The sequence below is a fragment of the Hyposmocoma kahamanoa genome, unplaced genomic scaffold (assembly GCF_003589595.1).
Source record: "Hyposmocoma kahamanoa isolate Upper Pololo Valley unplaced genomic scaffold, ASM358959v1 119, whole genome shotgun sequence".
Taxonomy (NCBI): domain Eukaryota; kingdom Metazoa; phylum Arthropoda; class Insecta; order Lepidoptera; family Cosmopterigidae; genus Hyposmocoma; species Hyposmocoma kahamanoa.
The window spans coordinates 2878360-2900906 of NW_020653409.1; positions in this window are offsets into that span (position 1 = coordinate 2878360).

A 22547-nucleotide genomic window follows, 5' to 3' on the forward strand; every position below is an offset into this window, starting at 1 on the left:
AAAAATACCTTATTGTGCTATTTTGGAGTGCAAAACTGAAAGCTGCACCAAAATTATTACCCGTGGTGGTATTTCATATCATCGGAGTCTTATTTTAATAAATTTTAATTTTTCTGTTTCTCGAAAATATTTTTGTACCCCCGCAATATGGTCGCTTCTTGTTTGGAGAACTAAATTAATCACTCCATTTCGTCGTGGTTCAGAAATTAACCGCTAGAAGGCAGCATATTGATTGAAATTTCAATATAATATCAAAAGGTTGTAATTTGTAATAGGTATTAATGGTATTAAACTTTCAGCTATATAATCACCTATAATAATAATAATAGGGTCCTGCGGTGCGTAAGTCAGCGGCGTTACGTTGCGATACCTATAATAATATTATATTTATGCCAACGGGGTAAAGTTTAAATTATATTAACAATCCAGAATTTGTTAGTAATTTGAAACTACGACCAATCAGTATCAAGATTTTGTATTGTTCCAAATTAAAAATGTGTGAGTTTTGGCGACATCGGTTCTGATAGTAATCGAGGCCTAAGGCACTTCCATTTTTTCTTCTTCCGTGATTTCAACGTACCGAGTACCCACCAAACTTATTAACGCGGATTTGTCTTGCTGTTGTGTTTAACCATACTTGTCGCGTTAAGCCGATTAAGTCGAGTCGCGCTAGTTGTTCCGAAACCTGGATCGGTCGTCGTCGACATGCGTACGGACACGATCGAAAATTCACAGGAAGCCGATTCAGTGTCAACCTGTGGCGAGACGCGCTCGTACGAACCGACGCGAAACGTACATCGTCTTTTTCGTTCTTACGTTCATAGACAAAACCTTTTTTTGACCGTCTTAATGCGATTCTGCGTTAATATATGTGGTGACTCCCTAATGAGGTGTCGCAACGTAACGCCGCTGACTTACGCACCGCAGCACCCTTCTCCACTTCGTTTCCTGGCCCTTTAAGCATTGCATACGCATTCCGTCGTCGCCGCGCGCTTTGTGGCATGTAGTTCTAATTTATATATAGAAAAGTTCATCGCTTAGCTGTCGCAACGCCGACGGATTGCACCGTGTGGCATCGCTCTAACCAACAACCCTAATACCATTCTAATCCTCAAGCGCCCACCGGTGGTACATACCAGTAATGGAATACCGGCTGAGCCTATCAGCACGTTAAATATTAATATACCAAGTCAATAAGAATTATAATTGTATTCCAAAAAAATGTGGCTTATTTTGTTATCGGAATTGAATTTTACTTTTATTTTTAAAGTATCTTCAAAGTACACCACACCTTGTTAAATTAACTTCCTAGTTACTTTATAATTACAACCCTCCCTCTCCGTTCCTCGTTATCCCTTTAATACGTTCATTATCTTGTTAAAGATAACAACTTCATTATCTTAGATAGGAACTGCATTTTACATACATTACAAAATTGATTATATAGAATACGATTGCGACCCATTGGCTGTGTGAGAGGAGTATGAGTATAGCTCAAGTTTATTCGGTTCCCGGTAGAACCAATTTTAAAAATTAAGTTTTCTAAATTGGTTCTTGTTAGGATGTCCTGGGTATGTATGTATGTATATATGCGTAAATTTCGTTGTTCTAGTACAGTGTGTAGCCCAGTCTTGGTCCACATAACGTTGGTGAAGATGAACAGGGTATTATTTCAAAAACACAGATTTTTTCAGACAGAGCAAATTTAAAGTTTCTTCTAGTATTATTTGGTTCTCCTTATCTATATATATTGAAAGCCTACACATTTAATAGTGTTTTCGAACACTTCTTATGCTTATTCCTTTCCGTAGTTTTGACAAAATCCTGTAATTGTTCAGAGAGGTCTATAATATAACCCTTTTGAACATAAAATAAATTATTCATGATTAATATTTTTATTAATGATAAAATGGAAGAAGAGATAATATACAATTCGATAAAACTTTGAGGAATCATAGTAATATCTCTAAAAATTACTCTGTATTATAGATTACCATAACAATTCAATGAAAAAAATATCTCAAAAAAGGTATTTATTAACCTTGAAACAATCGTTTTCGTTTTAGAAATAAATATTTTTTTAAATACACTTACCTTATGATGAACACATGCTGTGCTTTTGTTTTAATATTCTGTTCAACGAATGATGACGTCTTGACGACCACAGCTTCGTAGGTAATACTGAATACGACTGTTGTTGCTCGATGTTTGGGGCCAAAATGTGCAAAAAGTTCAGAGATACTATCCTGCCACCCGCGCCATTTCACGTCCGATTGTTATAAGACCTTGTCCATTAGAAAGATCTCGATTTTTTTTAATAGGACTGCATTTTAAAGTAAAAGGTCAAAGATCGAACACTCAGAAAAAACACTCAGAAAAAATACTCAGAAAAAATTCCTTCGATCCGGTCGGATTCGAACCGACGTCTTCTTGCATACCGTGCCAGACGCTTTACCAACTAAGCCACGGAACGAACCAACGGACCTCACGAATTTTTCTATGTGCTTGCGTCGTGTCTTTGTACTAGGTCTTTCAACGACTTTTTAGTCGTAGCGCCATCTATGAGAAATCTATTGCAGATTTATCACCCAGTTAGTACCTTTACAGCTACCAGTCCTGACGAGAGATGTCGCTATTCACTGTATTAATTAAATTTTTATTGAATTGATATTTAATAATTTTTTGTGAAATTACTCCACTAGTTTGTTATAAATATTAAAACAAAGATCGAACACTCAGAAAAAATACTCAGAAAGAATTCCTTCGATCCGGTCGGATTCGAATCGACGTCTTCTTGCATACCGTGGCAGACGCTATACCAACTAAGCCACGGAACGAACCAACGGACCTCACGAATTTTTCTATGTGCTTGCGTCGTGTCTTTGTACTAGGTCTTTCAACGACTTTTTAGTCGTAGCGCCATCTATGAGAAATCTATTGCAGATTTATCACCCAGTTAGTACCTTTACAGCTACCAGTCCTGGCGAGAGATGTCGCTATTCACTGTATTAATTAAATTTTTATTGAATTGATATTCAATTATTTTTTGTGAAATTACTCCACTAGTTTGTTATAATTATTAATACAAAGATCGAACACTCAGAAAAAACACTCAGAAAAAACACTCAGAAAAAATTCCTTCGATCCGGTCGGATTCGAACCGATGTCTTCTTGCATACCGTGCCAGACGCTATACCAACTAAGCCACGGAACGAACCAACAGAACTCACGAATTTTTCTATGTGCTTGCGTCGTGTCTTTGTACTTGGTCTTTCAACGACTTTTTAGATGTAGCGCCATCTATGAGATGAGCAGAATACATTTTAACAAACAAATTAAATGACATTTCGTCTCTATTTCCGGTTATATACTCGATGGTACTCGCCGATCGTTGACCGGGGCGCCAGAAGTATAGGTGCACGCCATGAAGAAGAAGTACCAATTTAAGAAACTAAGAAACGTTCATTTCCTAAAATGGTTTTCCCAAAAATCGATCGTGGACCTCCTTCTTTATCGTTCAAAGTACTATAATGCAAGGGGTAACCTATCACAAACTCGAATTTTTTTTCCGAAATAACGTTTGTTCGAATTTTCATTACACCGAAAACCGAATTATAACGAAACCGTTGTTCTTTCTGGATATGCTGGATGTTTATCGCAAAGACACGATTAGGTTCGGTTAGGTTACGTTAGGTTTAAAAGAAAAAAACATTTTCCTCTCATAATTTACTTTCGAGGTTATGAAAATTCGAGCAACTGTTATTTCTGGAAAATGTCATTTTGGTTATCTTGGCCACCTTTTTCGCGAATATATCAGTACAACAAACATGTTTTTTTATTATATGTCTTAAATTTCATAATTTTAATACGATTATTACGTTTTTCTTTTAGTAGCACTAGAGCTCCTTGTGATAGAGTTCGTCCAGGGAAGTTACCGGGCGGGGTTACCTATTTCTGCCGCCGAGCAGTAATGTGAGCATTACTGCGTTCCGGTTTTGAAATGTAATGGTGACGGTGAAATTACAGGCACATGGGACTTGTGTTGACAACTTATGTCTCAGGGTGACTGGTGCAGTGGCAGTGCCCCTCAGATCTTTGCGATTTAAAGCTCTGAGTCACACTGCAACTGTTCAAGTGCTCGAATTGTTCGTCGCCTCACTTGGTATTTCATTAAAAAAAAAACTCTTGAAATCGTCATATTGATGAATTCTACTACTCATTTGCTAGGTAGATTCCCCTGAAAAGAAAGAGTAAGAGCTTCTAGGGGTTATCTTTTACAATATTTATTTCAAACAACTTGCAAGGGCTCCGCGTCATCGGAGTACGCATCTGTATAATAACCTTTAGTATAAAGTTTTTGTTTCACTATAGTTTTATACCTTTACAATAAAATGTTTACATACATACTCTAGTTTCCTACTCGTATAATTAATAGTCAAGGTATTGCTTTCTGACTACAAATAATACTCTCTATTTTAATCAATATTCGTCCAAATAAGCTGCCGATAATTATAATCGGATTCCACTTAATTGTATAAAAAAAAATGTTAATCTGACATTAAAATGGCAATTGAAAAGCCCTTATAAATTTCAAGTAGTAATAAAATAAGTAACAGTGTTTAGCAGATCGTAATTTTTGAATTATAGTGCACGATAAGTGGCTTCATTAAATTGTACTAAGTGTCAGCGTTCGTTGTTTACGACTTAATTTTCAATAAAAAAATGCTCTTCAGAAAGAAGATACTACAGAAAGTTATTATGTTGACATTTAATAACTTGGATATAATTATTTTGTAGTAAGGGGACCGAGAACTAGCTGGCGTCTGATTGTCGGGTTTTACCATCGAGTATATAACCAGAAATAGAGACGAAATATCTTTTAATTTGTTTGAAAACTATTCTGCCAAACTTTTACGGTGACAACTGTTCTCCGATTTACCAGCCTGAACTCGAAACAATTGACGGTTGTCGTCAATTGTTTCACTTCAAATCAACCAGTTTAACTTGAGTTTTGCTATAATGTACGAAAATTGAAAAATTACATATTTAATTACCGATGAAATGTGATTCCGTTTGTTTTTTAATTAGATGTTTGCTGTTTTTCCCACACCACCGAATGGAACAGCCCCTATAGTTTGAGATATTATCTTTATTACAATAAATACAGAATATTTTTGGAATATACGGAGACGTACACACAGGTCAGTTGTTGGCGCTGTACTATTTCAGCTTTCTAATTTGTGATTTCAGCGCAAACGAGAGTTGATGTTTAAAGTGATATAAGGCGCATTTGTCTGATGAGTTGCCAGGGATGGATGGCCCTTATTTCGTCTCTATTTCTGGGTATACAATACACTCGATGTGTTTTACGCTGCAAGTCAGATTGTGGAGCAATTAGCGAGTTTAAGTTTGTCCCAGTCGGCTTTAGAATAACTATAAAAGCGCGATGACATGAGCAATCGGCAGTGCCGCACAGGTATTAGCTGTTTCTCTATACCCAATGAGCTTTTAACATCATCATTGGCGTGCCATCTGCTTGCGTAGTAATGTGTGTTATGAAATAATAGATGATCAGACCGGTCCCGTTCATTAGCTGCACCGACTGTAATACCGTCTATTTTACAATTTAATTCAGTTAATTTCCCGATGCATTTATTTACCGATAGTATTAACCGTGATGTATTTTTCTACTGTTGTACTTTAAGAGTCTATACTACTTCAAAAAATGGCTTTGGTTGATTTCGCATAACAGTGAAAATGCCGAATCAATCACTTTGGCAAAAATATATAGTAAAATTGTGGATATACACTATTGACTTATAAATAAATGGACGACGGGTCTAATACAAAAACCACGAAAAAATGTCCCAAGTCAACCTATTTAAACGTAGTGACATGTAAAGGAATATGAAAAAGCTAAAACGTTGAATTTAAATTGTAATGTCATCGCAGTGCTGTCTAATTTTGCTTGCTTCGCTGTCAGTCGAACAAACGAAGACTAAAGCGTGAATGACGCTCTGTATACGATTTTAACGCCCTATAAGTTCGGACACTTTTTAGCGCGGACCCGACGTCCGTATAATTGTAAGTCAATGATATACACCGATTACTATATGGTGTTAAGACACGATTCCGAAAAGTTTTCGCTATATGAAAAAACATAAACTTACCCAGATATTTTACGAGAAATCTGCTGTATTCAATAGGTTCCACTAAATCAACGATTTTTTTATATCAACTGAACTAAATAGTTCACGAATATACATACGTAAAGTATACGAAATACATTTTTCAAATGGCTATAGGTAATATAGGTAAAAGATAATAGGTAGGTTAACTGCCTCCGTGGCCGAACGGTTACCATGTCTCAGGTTCGATTCCCGGGCCGGGCGAAATATTTGTATGACCTACATTTATTTCTCTCGTGAGTTTGGGTGTAATTTGTGGTTGTCTATGTGTGTGTCCATGGCACCCGCGACTCAGGGTTTCCCTAGTGCGGGGCTATGTTGAGTGTGTGCGTTATTATTATTATTTATTATTGTAATTTCGTTTGTAAAAAAATTAATTCTGATATAAAGCCAGTGACCCTGCCCCTCGACCCAAGCAAAATGCCCGTATTAGTACGGGAAGAATTTAAATTCGAGCTGAGGTAGTATCATTCTTCATCTGTCAATTAGAATTTCATGAATCATATCACAAGGGTGCTCTTTTCAGTTCTGAATAAAAATTATATTGTCTATGATACTCGCTACCGAACTGAAAAATTCATTGTAATTCAGTGTACAGACATTAAAAGAAAAACGTCATATTTTTGTCAACTGAAATATCAAATATGTCGCTACTCAAACGCTGTAACTGCTTGCTAATTAAATTGACCTAAACGTCTTGCAGCTATGCCATAAATCTATCTAAAAAAAAGATTGGTCGGTATTTGGCCAGTTCTTTTGTATCTCCTTGGTTTTTTGTTTTGTAGCGTTTGTTTGGCTTTCTTTTGAGTCTGTTGTCATGGATTGTTAACAAAATATACATTAAATATTGGTTGTGTTTCATTAACTGCCTCAGTGGCCGAACGGAGAGGTTTTTTATTTCTCTCGTGAGTTGGGGTGTAATTTGTGGTTGTCTAAGTGTGTGTCCATTGCACCTGCGACACAGGGTTTCCCTAGTGCGCGGCTATGTTGAGTATGAGTGTTATGTTGAGTGTGTGCGTTGTTTTATTTACTCGTAGAAAAAGTATGCAATCAATCCATAATTAGGTCTTAAAATATCGTACCTTAAACTCGTATCTTAAACACGGTGCTTGACTTTAAGAACCTTCATTATGCAACGATTGGATATTACAATAAATGAAAAAAAATATATGAACAAACGTGGATTGTACGGTTTTTTGCACCGTACAACATTTTTGTTGATAACAACCTACATTGCAAATGCAATTATAATAAATGCTTTTAAAAAACAGTTGACAACTCGCCCTCAGTAGCGTTCGGCCATAGATCTGCTGTCAAAAAGTGACAAAATAATTTTTTGAGATATCATAAAAAACCATAACCCAGTTTTAGAATACTGAAATTGTTTAATGATATTTCAGGTGTGCATCGTTAGCGTAGCTTCCGATAAATCAAACACGTTAACTAATTTTAACTGTTTTTAAAAAGAATTTTGTGTTCCATTTTTTTCTATTTAAAAAGGATATTTGACCATTTATCACTTAGCCACGTTTTAGTTAGTGGGCGGGAGAGATAACCATTAAAATCTTCATTGTAAACTTTTTACTTAATACGTGTACTTACACAACAACAAGTCGTGCGCCTGATGGTAAGATACCGCCTGTCCATAACAGTTGCAGTGCCTATCAAAGCTTTAAATCCCAAAGATCTGAGGGGCACTGCCACTTCGCCCGTCACCCTGAGTCATAAGTTGACAAGTCCCATGTGGATATAATTTTACCAGCATCCTTACCCTTCTAAACCGGAACGCAGTGATGGTAACATTATTGGTTGGCAGCAGAAAGAGGTAAGATGGCATTAGGTACTTCCCTGGACGAATTCTTTCACGAGGAGTTCTACTGCTGCTAAGACGTGGTGACCGTCAACGCAATATCCTACTCTACTTAAGATCGAAATAAGGATTGTTGATTTTTTAAATATCTCCTTATTTCCAAGTTACTATTTAATAAAAACATAAAGACAATACGAATTTTCGATAGATAACAACTGACGTCCGGTATGTACGTTTCTGCCGCCAGGCAGTACAGTGAGCATTACTTCCGGTTTGGAAGGGTAAGGGTGCTGGTGAAATTATAGGCACATGGGACTTTTCAACTTTTGTCTCATGGTGACGGACATAGTCGCTGTGCCTCTACGATATTTGAAATTTAAAGCTTAAAGTGGCTCTGCAACTGTTATGGACAGGCGTGTCGTTTACCACCAGGCCCACGACTTGTTCGTCCTGTCACTTAGTATCATATAAAAAAATACTCGGATAACATTTTATGAATATTGACGACATTAGCAGCTGTCCATACAAAGTTCTGCATAACTGAAGTAAAAGTGAGTCCTGTAGCAAGTCTGCTACCACACATTCAGTTGTGTCCATGTTTGTTGATTAATACCGATATCATTAAAGGCTGGTATAAATCGGTACCTCCAATGAACACTAACTACAAAACTCCACAAAATTCGATTTTTGTTTTTTTTTCGAATTATGTTTTTTGTTTCTTTTTTCACAAAAATCGGGGATCATAATATTAGTAAATAAATATGGCTGTTTACAAAATAACAGAAACTGACCAAAACATGGAGTTGGCGTAGTGTCTATTTATTTATTATATTCATCGAGTATATAACCAGAAAATGAGACGAATTTATTTGAAACCTATTCAGCCATATCATTACGATGACAACTGCTGTCCGATTGGCCAGTCCGAATTAGAAACAATTGGCGAGTGTCGTCAATAGTTTCACTTAATTTCAGTTTAACTTGAGCTTTGCTATAATGGATGAAAATTGAAAAATTACATAATTTAATATTTAATTACCGATGAAATGTGATTCCGTTTGTTTTGAAATTTGATGTTTTGCTGTTTTTCCCACACCACCGAATGGAACAGCCCCCATAGTTAGAGATATTATCTTTATTACAATAAATACAGAATATTTTTAGAATATATGGAGACGTACACACAGGTCAGTTGTTGGCGCTGTATATTTCAGCTTTCTAATTTGTGATTTCAGCGCGAGTTGATATTTAAAAGTGCTATCAGTAAGTACCCTTTGACTGATGAGTTGCCAGGGATGGATGGCCCTTATTTCGTCTCTGTTTCTGGTTATATACTCGATGATTATATTACATGGACAACAAAATAGATAACAATCGAATTACATTGATAAGAGTTAAATATAATATAAGTTCTGTACTAGATTGTAACTCTACTTATATTGACACATCAATATAAAGTAACAAGAAAGATGTACTGTTCTCAATTTGCTAATAATTTCCTCACTTATTTAATATACTCACTAATTTACTAAATACAAAAACGAAATGGGTTTGGGCGAATACTTATGTAAGTGTTAAGCGAGTTAATACTCCTTTAAATATTCTGGCTCTTAAGTCAAAAATATCTATAAATTTTCAAAGAGGAGTGTCTCTATTTCTATGTGAAGTTGTGATTATGGAAAAGCAAAACAGATTTCACACTGCCCCACAGCAAAAATCAGTTTAGTAAATCAAGACGCCTAGGCAAGATACATCAATGTTTCGCCTAGCACAATTATATGCAGCGGGAAGAGCGTAACAATAAAATAACTATAAAATTTTAAGGCGCGAGCGCATCTGCCGCGGGCCCAACCGACTGCATTTAAATACGCGAATTCATGGCTAGCGCTCGGATCATTTAGCTGTGTGAATATCTTCTGTGTGTACTTCTAAGCAGTTGTAAGAGGTTTGTGTTTTTCTAGAAATATAATATTTAACCTAACGATGTATAATTAGGAAATGAAACTATTTTTCCGGATTTACATCGCGTATATTTGTTTTTTCAAACAAACCGACGTTTCGGGCCCTTTACAGGTCCCATGGTCACGGTTGTCTGAGGTGGTACAGTCTTCAACCAGTTATGTCTAATATTAATGCAAACCACCCTATTTTTTCACTATAGTTACAATAGTTATTAATTAAATACCTTATTTTTAATTTTACAAAGAAAACATTCCAATTTACGCTACATTAAGTTTTACAAATTATTTTATTGAATGAATTTTTATTAAGTTTAATTTATTATTAATTATTAATAGAAATTAGAATAAACTAAAACATATTAATTAGTACTGCAGTCTTATGTCTGTTTGGGATTTTTCATTAGAGGAAATACTGGATCCCAAACTGGTGGTACGGAGAAACCATCTTCCCTGTTGAAATTAAGATGTTTTTTAATTTCAATGGCCTCTCGCAGCATCCTGGGTAGATAACGGACTGCCACGCAGAGGTCCCAGGTTCGATTGCCGGGCCAGTAGAAATAGTTGTATGGCTTACATTTATTTCTCTCGTGAGTTTGGGTGTAATTTGTGGTTGTCTATGTGTGCGTCCATGGCATCCGCGACCCAGGGTTTATGTTGTGTATGTTGTGTGCTAGTGCGGGGCTAGGTTGAGTGTGTGCGTTATTATTATTATTTTTATTATTATATGAATCAGAATGCCGACATGCGCTGTTTCAACGTACTATGTGGCATGTCGTTCTTATTATAGTACAACACAGTTGCTATGACGCAACGCCGACGCAACGCCCGTGTGGCATCTCCCCCACTTGATGGGAGATGGTTATCGTCGCCCATAGACATTTGCAACATCAGATGAGCTGCCTATGCGTTGCCAGCTTTTCAGAGCCCTGTAAACAAGTTTTTTGAAGAACCCCATGTCATAAGAAAATGCCAAACTACAGTGATCGTCTGATAAAGTTTGGCATGATTAGTCTTGAAAAAAGACGACAGATATCGGATATATATATATGCTCCACAAGATTGCTAACGGTTTTGCAATTGCCACCTTGTTACAGATGATATATATGAAGGTGCCAACACGTTCTGTACATATACCCCAACTATTCTGTATTCCACATTCTATCAACAATGTCTCGAGTAATAGCCCGATATCCAGAATGTGTTACAATGATATCTGTTCTGGTAGTTATAACAGTTTTAGAAGACTCCTACATTCGAATCCACTATCTTAATTTTTTTACGTAAGCTTTATGTTATTGTATATATTATTCTCTTTTTTTTTATTTGTTAAGCATATGCTTAAATAATTACTTACTTTGCTTAAATAACTACTAACTTAAATAATTTATTCTACGTATTAAACGTCCACTGTTTTTACTAAAGTGTTGTGTATAGTTACAATTGCATTGCAGGTTTATATTCATTAATGTCGAATAATTTTGTTAATATATATTCTGATCTGTAATCTGTTGCTGTACCTTATTCAATAAAATAAAATAAATAATAAAACAAAATAAATAAAATTGCGCAAAGGGAATAATACTTTAGAAGGAAGATCATTCCACATCTTGCAGGTTCGATGGAATTTCCACTCTCTAGCCGCTCGCCATATAAATGTGATCCTGGGTATCCCCTATGTTGCAGATATTTCCACAACATAGGGATGGAATCCCAGCCTACGTCTAGTCCTCTGACGATGAAAAGGGGAAAGCGGAATCAATGATATGTATATAATATATATGCAATTCCATCGCAGGCTCTCCGTGATATATTGTGTAGAATATTTGGCTACCTATTTTTAACCGACTTCAAAAAAAAGGAGGAGGTTCTCAATTCGACTGTACGTTTTTTTTTTGTATGTATGTTACGCGATAACGGTATTTGTGGGCCGATTTCCATGACTCATTTTTTGTTGGAAAGAGGCTACCTCCATAGTGGTCTCATTTAATTTTGAAGAAACTCATCCACCTCTAAGGGTAGCTGTTCACACATGAAGATTAATTTTTATAAATAGCGCCTAAATTTTATTATACGAAGCAATTATTTTAATGGTTGATTTTGCTATTCTCCAATTCAATGCGTTTTTCTCTCACTATACTTCGAGTAGTGAGAACCGATTTTTATTATCTCCTGCGTCAAGTCCCGTATAGTGGCGAACTAGGGGATGAATCCGGGTTTGCGCGCTTTCCTGTAACCGATCTCAATAAAACTTGGTAATTATATAAAATTCCACGTACTTTTGACGTCTCTGTACTGAGCTTATGAAATTTAGAATCGTTCTTTAATTCTTTTTCCTCGTCCATCTTACTTTTCTTCGCTCAGTCACCACTCTTTACTAAATTCCCGAAACGAGTTGACGTGCTCGACTTCATATCAAATTCTGACCAGTTATACCATTAAAAATCATGTAACATAACTGTTTATAAAGCGTTATTGTACAAATACAGGCCCTTTTGGGGTAAGTTCTTTTTTACCATGTCTAACCTGTATGTAATTTAATTAAGTGTTTTTATAGAAATATACCTGCGTATTGATACAGTTATTTTGTTTTGTTACTACAGCCTTTGCTTTACCTTCCTTCCTTTTCCTGTTCTAATATACTCCTATTTTACAATAAATGATGTGGACCGATCCTTTCATTTGATTACTCCAAACCCAGTAGTAGCAGTAGAAGCTCCTTGTCGCCAAGTAGTGATGTCAGCATTAATGTTCCGGTTTTGAAGGGTAAGTGTGCTGGTGACATTACAGGCACATGAGACTTGTCAACTTATGTCTCAGGGTGACGGCCGCAGTGGCAGTGCCCCTCAGATCTTTGCGAATCAACAAAACTGGCACTGGAACTGTGCAACAAGCTAACTAACTAGCCGTGAACAGGTTCACGGCAATGAAACGGGAAACTTCCGGTCCACAAAATTTATTAAAGAAGTAAAGTTTAAAGAAAGGGCTGTAACAATATAAAGGTAAATGTAAAAAAGCAGGTACAACAGTATAAAACACTCCCTACACTTTATTATTCAGGCACTTATCCCTAAATGGGCCGAGTAACTGAATTACAGATTTAGGTACACGAAGGCTGTAGGCTTATAAATTATTACACATGATTTAGCTTATTAAATGATTACAAACGTAGTAAAGAACCAGAATTACCGATTATTCGCGATGGAATTTGGAATAGCTCCGACTGTTGTGGCGGTCGAGCTGGGAGTGACCGTGGTACGAAAACAAAATGAGAAAGTGAAGGAAGATGGAACAATTCAAATTTAAAATTTAAATACATGTAAAATAAAAAAATGATAGGATACAAGCGAAGAGAGGCGATACAAAAAGGTGAGATGACGGTGTAAGGAGGTCACACCGTCACAACGTCATGACTAGAATCTGATTGTGAATCAAAAAATGTAAAATAACATTCCCTGTACGTGCTAACCACATCTACAAGTACATTAATCTCTAGTGTAGCTATCAAAGCCCGACCACCCGGCAGAATCTTATCTATAACATATGTTCTCGCTCAAAGTTTACTCGAGTAATAGTTATATTTCCTTCCAATAAAGTTGGAAACCTGGAATATCTCGATCGATATAGCTTGTCTAACACGTAATTTTGCTGCGCGGTGTATAATGCTTAATTGAACGTTGTAATAACAACAATGCGCCGCAAAACCAACACAGCATCAATTTGGGAGACCGTTACTTGGACATAATCCGACACCAGCTACCCAGCTGCACCGATTTATTGAGTAGTCCAAGTCATAAACTGTTCCGAGGTTTCCTGTTACAAGAAACAATTCGTTAACGTATTAGCATTTTTTCTGCAAGAAAAGGAGGAGGTCCGCAATTCGACTGTATGTATTTTTGTATGTATGATACGCGATTTGTGAACCGATTTTGATGATTCTTTTTTGTTGGAAGGAGGGTGCCTCAGTAGTGGTCCCATTGAAATTTGAAGAAAATGTTCCTCCTTTAAGGGTGGCAAACTAGTAATTTCCGGTAACCAATTTCAATAAAACTGCGATGGCAAATAGATGCAATTCCACGAAATTTTGAGGTCGGTTTTTTTAATACTCTGTACTGAGATTTGCATAACGGCTGAGGAACAGCCGGGTAATTGCGTTCGAAGATTGTGCTATTTAAGTAGAAGTCGCTCGACTAATATTTCCTCCACAAATTTGTAACAATTTAAATGAAATAAAAGCAGCGTATATAGGAAGATTTGTAGAAGCTGGAGCCTAAACTAGGATACCCTGTGGCCTGTGGTTTAGGTTACCAGGCCTCTATCTCTCGAATTTCTGATCAATAAATCAATAAGTCTTTGGAAACAAATTATATAATAAAAAAAGGAAAGAAAAAAATAACAAAATGTGAGTGAGTGTGTGTGATGTGTGTGTGTTTGTGTACGTGTGAGTTGTGACTAATGGTTTGATATACTGCCTCTAAGCAGACCGACCTCAGTGTTTTTCGGGGTAACCTATCACAAAGTCGAAATTGTTTTTTTGTTCGAAATAACGTTAGTTCGAATTTTCATTACATCGAAAAATGAATTGTAACGAAACAGTTATTCTTTCAGGATATATTTATCGCAAAGACACGATTAGGTTCGGTTAGGTTAGGTTAAACTGGGTTTAAAAGAAATTATTATTATTAAGTATAGTATAAATATATAAAGTATTATTAAGTTATGTAAGTAATAAGGGTATTATTAAGTTGTGGATAAATTAGGGGTATTTCACGATGCCCCCTCGGTCTTTTGAGGGAACGGAGCAAACCAAGTGTTGATGCAGATCTGCGCTTCCACCACTGTTGCGTGACGCAGAGCAGTGTGACAATCGCCTCAGGTTGTGCGGGTGGGAGATATCACATTTTTTACGAGAGTTATGATGTGAACCTTCTTCGACATATAGGTTTCATCATGATGTGTTTCTTCTTCACCATTCGCGAGAGGTATTTCTATAAGGCATGTACGTAAACGATCATTTTAAATTTGCAAAAGCAGCAGGCAAAAAATCTAAATGGTAATCTTTTTAATGATTGATTTTTTATTTTGTTCTGAGCTATTTGATTAGTATAAATTAACTCTTATAGTTTCATGTTTACCTGAAACCATGTTCGAGAACGCAAGCAAATTCGTTTCTGGTACTCGCCTTGCTTCGTCACTTGGCTTTTTCAAATACTAAAATAACCTTACCTACTGAACGGAGGGCGCAGTCAACATTTGACCTATATGAAAAAAAAAAAGGGATTACGTATTATTTTTGACTATCAAATATTATTTTCTATGCTTAAACATAACGATAGGGTCGCCTTGAATGCAGTTCATTTATAATTTATCCGTAGATCAAATAATATAGATGGAATAATTAATTTACCTATGTAATATAAAGCTGCGACGTGACGAGCACGTTCTCAGCTTTCTATGTATGTAAATAATATATATGTAGGTATAGAATATTATGGTCACTTATTATTTCATAATATGATGAAATAATAAGTGACCATAATAATGGTGCAAGTTTTTATTCATGCATTTAAATTTTTATCACTAGCACACTACGTCTCCCTCTCTGTTCAGTGCTCCTCTGCCTCAAAGATTGTCTGGAAGAGATCGCTCTCAGAGATAAGGCCGCCCTTGCCCACATTAATTCTAAGTTGTCTATGTACTGTTTTTCCTTTTTTTTGTGTGACCAATAAAGTGTATTATCTATTTATCTATATAATATCAAACATAAAAAATATTATTTAAAACTTATTTTAAAAAGTGCACATTTACGGTTATCTTTGAGAATCAAATAATATTATCCCTTTCTATAAACCGTTCACAAGTGTACTTAGAAATTAAAGTCATGAGTATGCCACCACAGGGACTTGATTCGTCGTCCTCTCAATAAAAAAAATACAACTGTTATCCTACAAGGCTAACCAGTTGCTTATAATACTACTTGTTATACTATAGTAGTTTATGTGACTGTTACATAATGAAATACGAATTATTAAAATACGAGTGTAAATAAAAACATCTCACGAGTGTTTTAATGCATAATTATGTACAGTTATATACACTGCTTTATCTACACACATATCATAAGCTCTCTGTGATGTGTTCAGGAACTGCATGTTACGACTGGCGAAATGGCGGCAAATAAAAACTTTTCTCACGCATGTCACAAAATCGTATTTTTTATTTTTTATTCTTAGACAAACTAAAATCGGCCCCAACTATCATATCGTTCGATATCAAGTAACGTGTGAAATTGTCATAATTGTTTGCTATTAACATTGACTTACAATTATATGGACGTCGGGTCCGCTCTAAAAAGTGTCCGCACTTGTAAGGCGCTAAAATCGTATACAGAGCGCGACACTCCGCTTTAGTCTTCATTTGTTCTACTGACAGCGCGATACTGCGATGACATTACAATTTAAATTTCGAATAGGTTGACTTGGGACATTATTTTCGTGGTTTTTGTATTAGACCCGTCGTCCATTTATTTGTAAGTCAATGGCTATTAACATTTCATTTCGAATAAAACTTCATCTCGACTGATATTAGAATTGAGGTCCAATCAAATTGTTTCGTTTTTCAGAGATGTTCGAAATTTGAATGTAATAATAACATGAAATTCGATGTTATTATTTTATTACGAAGCAATAATAACATTTTCACAGATAAGAAATTTGTTCTAACAAAACAGTTTACCCCATAGATATAGAAAAAGGTTTACCCCAAAGTTTGCCCCAAAGTTTACCCCATAGATATAGGGGAGATTTGGTATGGGGGCGTGGTTAGAGTCGCCTCGATATGATCAAAATGATCATAATCGAGGTGACACGCCTGCAAACATAGTCACAGTGATATGGCGGTCGTTGTACACACAAGATCTCTCGTAAAACGTGAAAATGCCAAGTTGTAGCGATACACCTTGTAAAAATTGGAGTGAAAACAAAAATTTTAAAACCAGCGAGATTTCTATTATTATTCAATGTTTTCTTTTTGTCTCCATAGAAATTTCTAGACTCAAATATAGTGATCTTCATTTACGATGACTGATGTTTATCGACAATAAATGTTTACTGAAATGTTTGAATTTGTTACTATGATCTTTGTAATTAAAGTCCCTAAAATATCGAAACGAAAAGCAATCACGTTAAATCGATTTCTTTTATTTTATTATTGTTATTATTATTATTATTATTATTATTATTATTACTAAACCTTTTATTTCGAGTAACTTTAACACAACTCAAATTTCGGACAACCGTTTCAATTTTATGTTAATTTGTATGTTGCTGTTGCTTGAAGAAAAATGTATGTGCATTATTGTTTTAGATAATTTATAGATCAAACGTAGAGTATTTTCAATTTTAAGTTTTTCCAATGAGTTCAAAATAAAAGAAGGTTGGATTGAAGCTGCAGGAAAATCGAAAGATTGGTTTTCTTATTACTATTTCTTACTTTGTATCAATTTCCATAGCATTTGCTATGCATTTTTTATTATATACATTATTGCATTTAAAAAATAAATAAAATAAAATCGGTGTTATTTTACATGTGCATGCAAAATAAATTAGAAACAATTACAGAAAATTACTTAAACCCTTCATAAAAACACAATGTAATTTAATTTATTAAATTCGTTGATGGTTCGAGTTTACTCTTGACAGTGACAGCTTCACCAACCCGTGGTAACGTATAATGGAAAACTGACACTGGCGACGATCGCCATATTTTTTATATGATTTTTATAAAACTGACACTGGCCCAAACCTAGTGGCTGCCATTAAGAAAATAATAATAATTAATATTAATATAATAATTTAATAATACACCTGTGCCAGTGCAGGTATAGTATGAAAAATGGAATATTTTTTTGATATTAAAAACAGCCACATGGTTTCTAACTGTCGATTACGTAGGACCACATGCCTCGTTGAGTAGCCTAAGTTTAAGATTAATAAGGTTACCAATTCACGGAGCGGTTTCCATCCGCGCCCACCTGTGCTGCTAGACAGCGGTTTTATTTCAATACTCACGACCCAGCAAATTTGTGCGGGCACGTAGCCGCCGCGGTTGCGGGCACGAAACCGTTGCGATTGCGGAACGGACCGCGAAGTTAGTGGGGTTAATCACAAGTCGCGCGGCTAATAGAGAACTCATCCCGCGTGAGCCTGCACCACGTTGCGCCTGAACCGACCGCCAAAGTGCGCGGGCGACGACGGCCGTCAAGCGCGCAGGTGATCACGTCCTGCGCGGTTCTACTAGTACCCCGCCGCAGCAACCGCGAGCAACCGTCACCACTACAGGCGCAAAACGCGCCGTGAAATGTGGTACTAATTTTACATACTTGACTATTATATTCTACAGATGCCGCGGTCCCGCGGCAGACGCGGGTGAAAACCGCTCCGTGAGTTCTTAGTGTAACGAAAAAGTAGTTTCAGCGCCATCTAACGTGTAATAGTTAGCTATTATATACTAGTAGCATTTTTACTAAAACGCCACCTGATGGTGAATGGCTGAACCAGGATGAAAAGTGACTGTAAGTATCATTTTGTTAAATTTTAAAATTGTGTTACGTCGTTTTCACGTTTTAAGCCCCACCCAATCAAAATCTTTAAGTTAAGGTAGTAGATAATAGAGCGTAAAGTTTAAATTGCACACAAGCCAAAAAGTGGCGACATCGGTACCTGATTATATGGTTTACCTTTATGCTGGTCGTAATTTGGGGTTTTCGAATACATTATACAGAGTTTATGATATGTGTAGATAGATAAACATAGTTAAACTAACATGCCACGTTAACTGATCTCACAACTTGAACCACAGGTTTAATCTGAGATAATCGTCGGTGTTATCTAGTGATTGCTGCTCGCAGTCGACCACAATTTGAGACTATAAAACGGAAGGTCGAAACGCCGTTCTAACACTGGGGACAAAGAGGAATCACCAAGGAAATATTTAATGACCATTTATGCCTATTATCCGGCAATGACGAATTTTTGCCACTAGCCTTGGTTATTTATAACTTAGTTTAGTATCTTTTCTTCTTGTACTTAACTCCTTACAGCGCTCTCGCGTAGATTTCTCACTCGTATTTTAGTAGCAGTAGAGGTCTTACTTGATGTTAGCATTACTGCTTCCGGCGTTTGAAGGGTAAGGGCGCTGGTGAAAGGAGACGGGCGCAGTGGCAGTGCCCTCAGATCTTTGCAATTTAAAGCTATGAGTGGCTCTGACAGGCGTGTAGCTTACCATCAGGTGCACTTGGTCATGTCGTTACTTGTGATGATAAAAACAAAAAAAAAAAAATTTGCTTCCTTGGCACATTCCTTCACTTTAAAACAATTTCTACTTCGCATTATTTTGCCATGAATAAGATATGATGTAAAAGTCCGTGGAATTACATCTATTTGCCAAGTTTTATCGAAATCGGTTTCCGGAAAATGCGCGTAAACGGTTTTATCGCCTAGTTTGTCACCTTTAGAGGCGGAATATTTTTTTCAAATTTAAATAGGACCTCTACTGAGGTACTCTCTTCCAATAAAAAAAAATCCAAATCGGTTCATAAATGCTGGAGTTATCGCGTAACATACATACAAAAAACATACGGACGAATTGAGACCCTCCTCCTGTTTTTGAAGTCGGTTAATAATACTTATTATGATACAGAAGGCTTACTAGAAGTTATTAGTTGATTAATAATAACAAAATGTTTTATTGTTAAATAAATACATCTAATCTGTTTTTTAGCTTTAATATGAAGAAAGTATGCACAAATAAGATACTAATACCACGATTTCGTTTAACCAAGGTAAACAACTCTTTTATAGGGAACTGTATACGGTTTTACAATAAGATTCCAGAGCATATATTAAGTTTATCATTTCCTAAGTTTAAAAACAACATTACAAATATTTTGATCGAAAAATCATATTACAAAATTGAAGACTACGTGTTAGATAAAGATGTATGGAAAGTCGACACGGCTCCAGAATCCAAACAAATTTGATTCAAAGTGTATTCCATAGCATTTAAGTTTATTGGGAAAGAGCAATCCCTAGAGTTTCTTGCTCGTTCTTCTCAGGGAGGTCAGCGTAGTGAACGAGCAGTAGCTTAAATGTCACGTTTTCAAGTGTAAATTTATTTTACCTATGGAATAAATAATCTTTGACTTTGACTTTGACTTTGACTTTGACTAAAGTACAAGTAATCATTTGCTTAGTTTAAGCATCGTAAACAAACGTGTAGTTAGTGATAATAATTTATATTAGCCTTGTCTTCGGCTAGTACCACGGTAACCGATCAGAAGTCCGAAATTACATTTGTCCGAAATAACGTTTGCTTGAAATTTCATAAACCCGAAAATCGATTTATAATAGTAATAATAATTTCTTTATTTCGGACCATTAAAAATATCAATAGTATGTTAGTAAGAGAATTTAAAAACAAGGTTACTGTAATACAATGCAGACATACTTTATGACTACATTGGAAATTGGGCTACGCCCTTGATTTGTTCTATCCAGAATTTTACAACTGGAATTTTACAATTCCCGCTATCACGGGATGTTTTGCGCTATTATTGAACTGCCTCCGTGACCGAACGGTTACCATGCTGGACTGCCACGCTGAGGTCCCAGGTTCGATTCCCGGCCCGGGAGAAATATTTGTACGGTTTACATTTATTTCTCTCGCAAGTTTGGGTGTAATTTGTGGTTGTCTATGTGTGTGTCCATGGCACCCGCGACACAGGGTTTCCACTAGTGCGGGGCTACGTTGAGTGCGTGCGTTATTATTATTATTGCACTTTGAATGCTGTTGGCGCTTTGCCTCACGCGACTCAACAGCGAGACAATCTTTTCCCGTATTATGGCCTGGATGCTGTCCGTGTAAGCTTCCGCAAACATGGCCGAAATTATAACGGAACAGTTATACTTTATTTTAGAAGCTTAGCGTAAAAAGAAAGGTCTAGGTTAGGTTTAAGTTACTTACTTTATAATAATCCTAAAAAAGTTTACCGCTGAAAATGACTTCCGGGCTTATGTAAATTCAAGCAAACGTAATTTCGGGCAAATGTAATTTCTTACTTCTGATAAGTCACCAAGTAATACCCGTGTAACCCGTAACTATGACCATGTTTTGTAAATCGAAAATCATTACCACAACATCAGCCGGTAGCCGTTCATTACTCTCCCAAAGGTTGCCGTGACGACTGATCCTTCTCTCATCGAGCAAAGGCCTTTATAATCCTAATAAATGTGATAGACGTCGCATTATAGAAAATAGTACCATATAAATCCATAAAACATTCGTAGCCTCTTTACCAGGCTCGCTAGCTTCATTTTGAGATGCACACACTTATTGAGTCGTCGAAGAGGTTAAATTATACGATCATTGTGTGCCTATCCGTTCGCTGGGTGCCACAATTGCCGCTCTGCAGAAATGAAGACACATTCAGTTGTTTTATATTGAATTGAGGGGAAAATCTTAGTTGCCATTAACTTCTTTAGTGAAATATCATCAGCATTATTATTTTTGGGCATAGACACAACGCCCAGTCTAGCGCTGCTCGTATTCAGCGTAACTTAAAGCAGTTTTAGTAGCAAACTCCTTGTAAAAGAGTTCGTCCAGGGAAGTACTGCCACCTTACCTATTTTCACCGCCAAGATATAACGTCATTCAAATTCAAATTCAAATTCAACTTCAAAATAATCTTTATTTCATAGGTAAGCATTATTACACTTGAAATCGTCACAATGGTTAAACTCTACCGCTCATTCGTAAGGCAGATTCCCCTGAGAAGAATGAGCAAGAAACTATAGGGGTTGCTCTTTGTAAATAACATTTACAATATTTTTTTTTATTTGAAACATCAGAGATCGAGACTGCCTCCATGAGCTAAACGGGTTACTACCACGGATTTTTGTCATCCAAGTACGCAGAAGTTGTATAATAACCTTTAGTCATCATCATCATCAATTCATCATTACTGTGTTCCGGTTCTGAAGGGTTAAGGGTGCTGGTGACATTACAGGCTCATGGGACTTGCCAACTAATGTCTCAGAGTGACGGGCGCTGTGGCAGTGCCCCTCAGATCTTTGCGATTTCAAGCTGTGAATGGTACTGCAACTGTTATGGACAGGCGTGTAGCTTACCATCAGGCACATGACTTGTTCGTTCTGTCACTTGATTTTACATAAATAAAAACTATAAAACGCACCCTTCCTGTAATAAGGTCACATGAGCAAAATTAATATAGCAACAAAGGTGGGATGTATCTTGAATCACTAATAATATGTTGTAAAGTTGACGAAATTCCTGGTAACATAATCTCAGTACAGAGAACTAAAAAAACCAACTTCAAAAGTCATTCATCCCCTAGTTTGCCACCCTTTTAGAGGTGTAACATTTTCTTCAAATTTAAATGGGACCACTACTGAGGTACCCTCTTCCAACAAAAAAAGGACTCATCAAAATCGGTTCAAAAATTTCGCAAAAGAGTATCGCGCAACATAAATACAAAAACATACAGTCGAATTGAGAACCCCTTCTTTTTTTAAA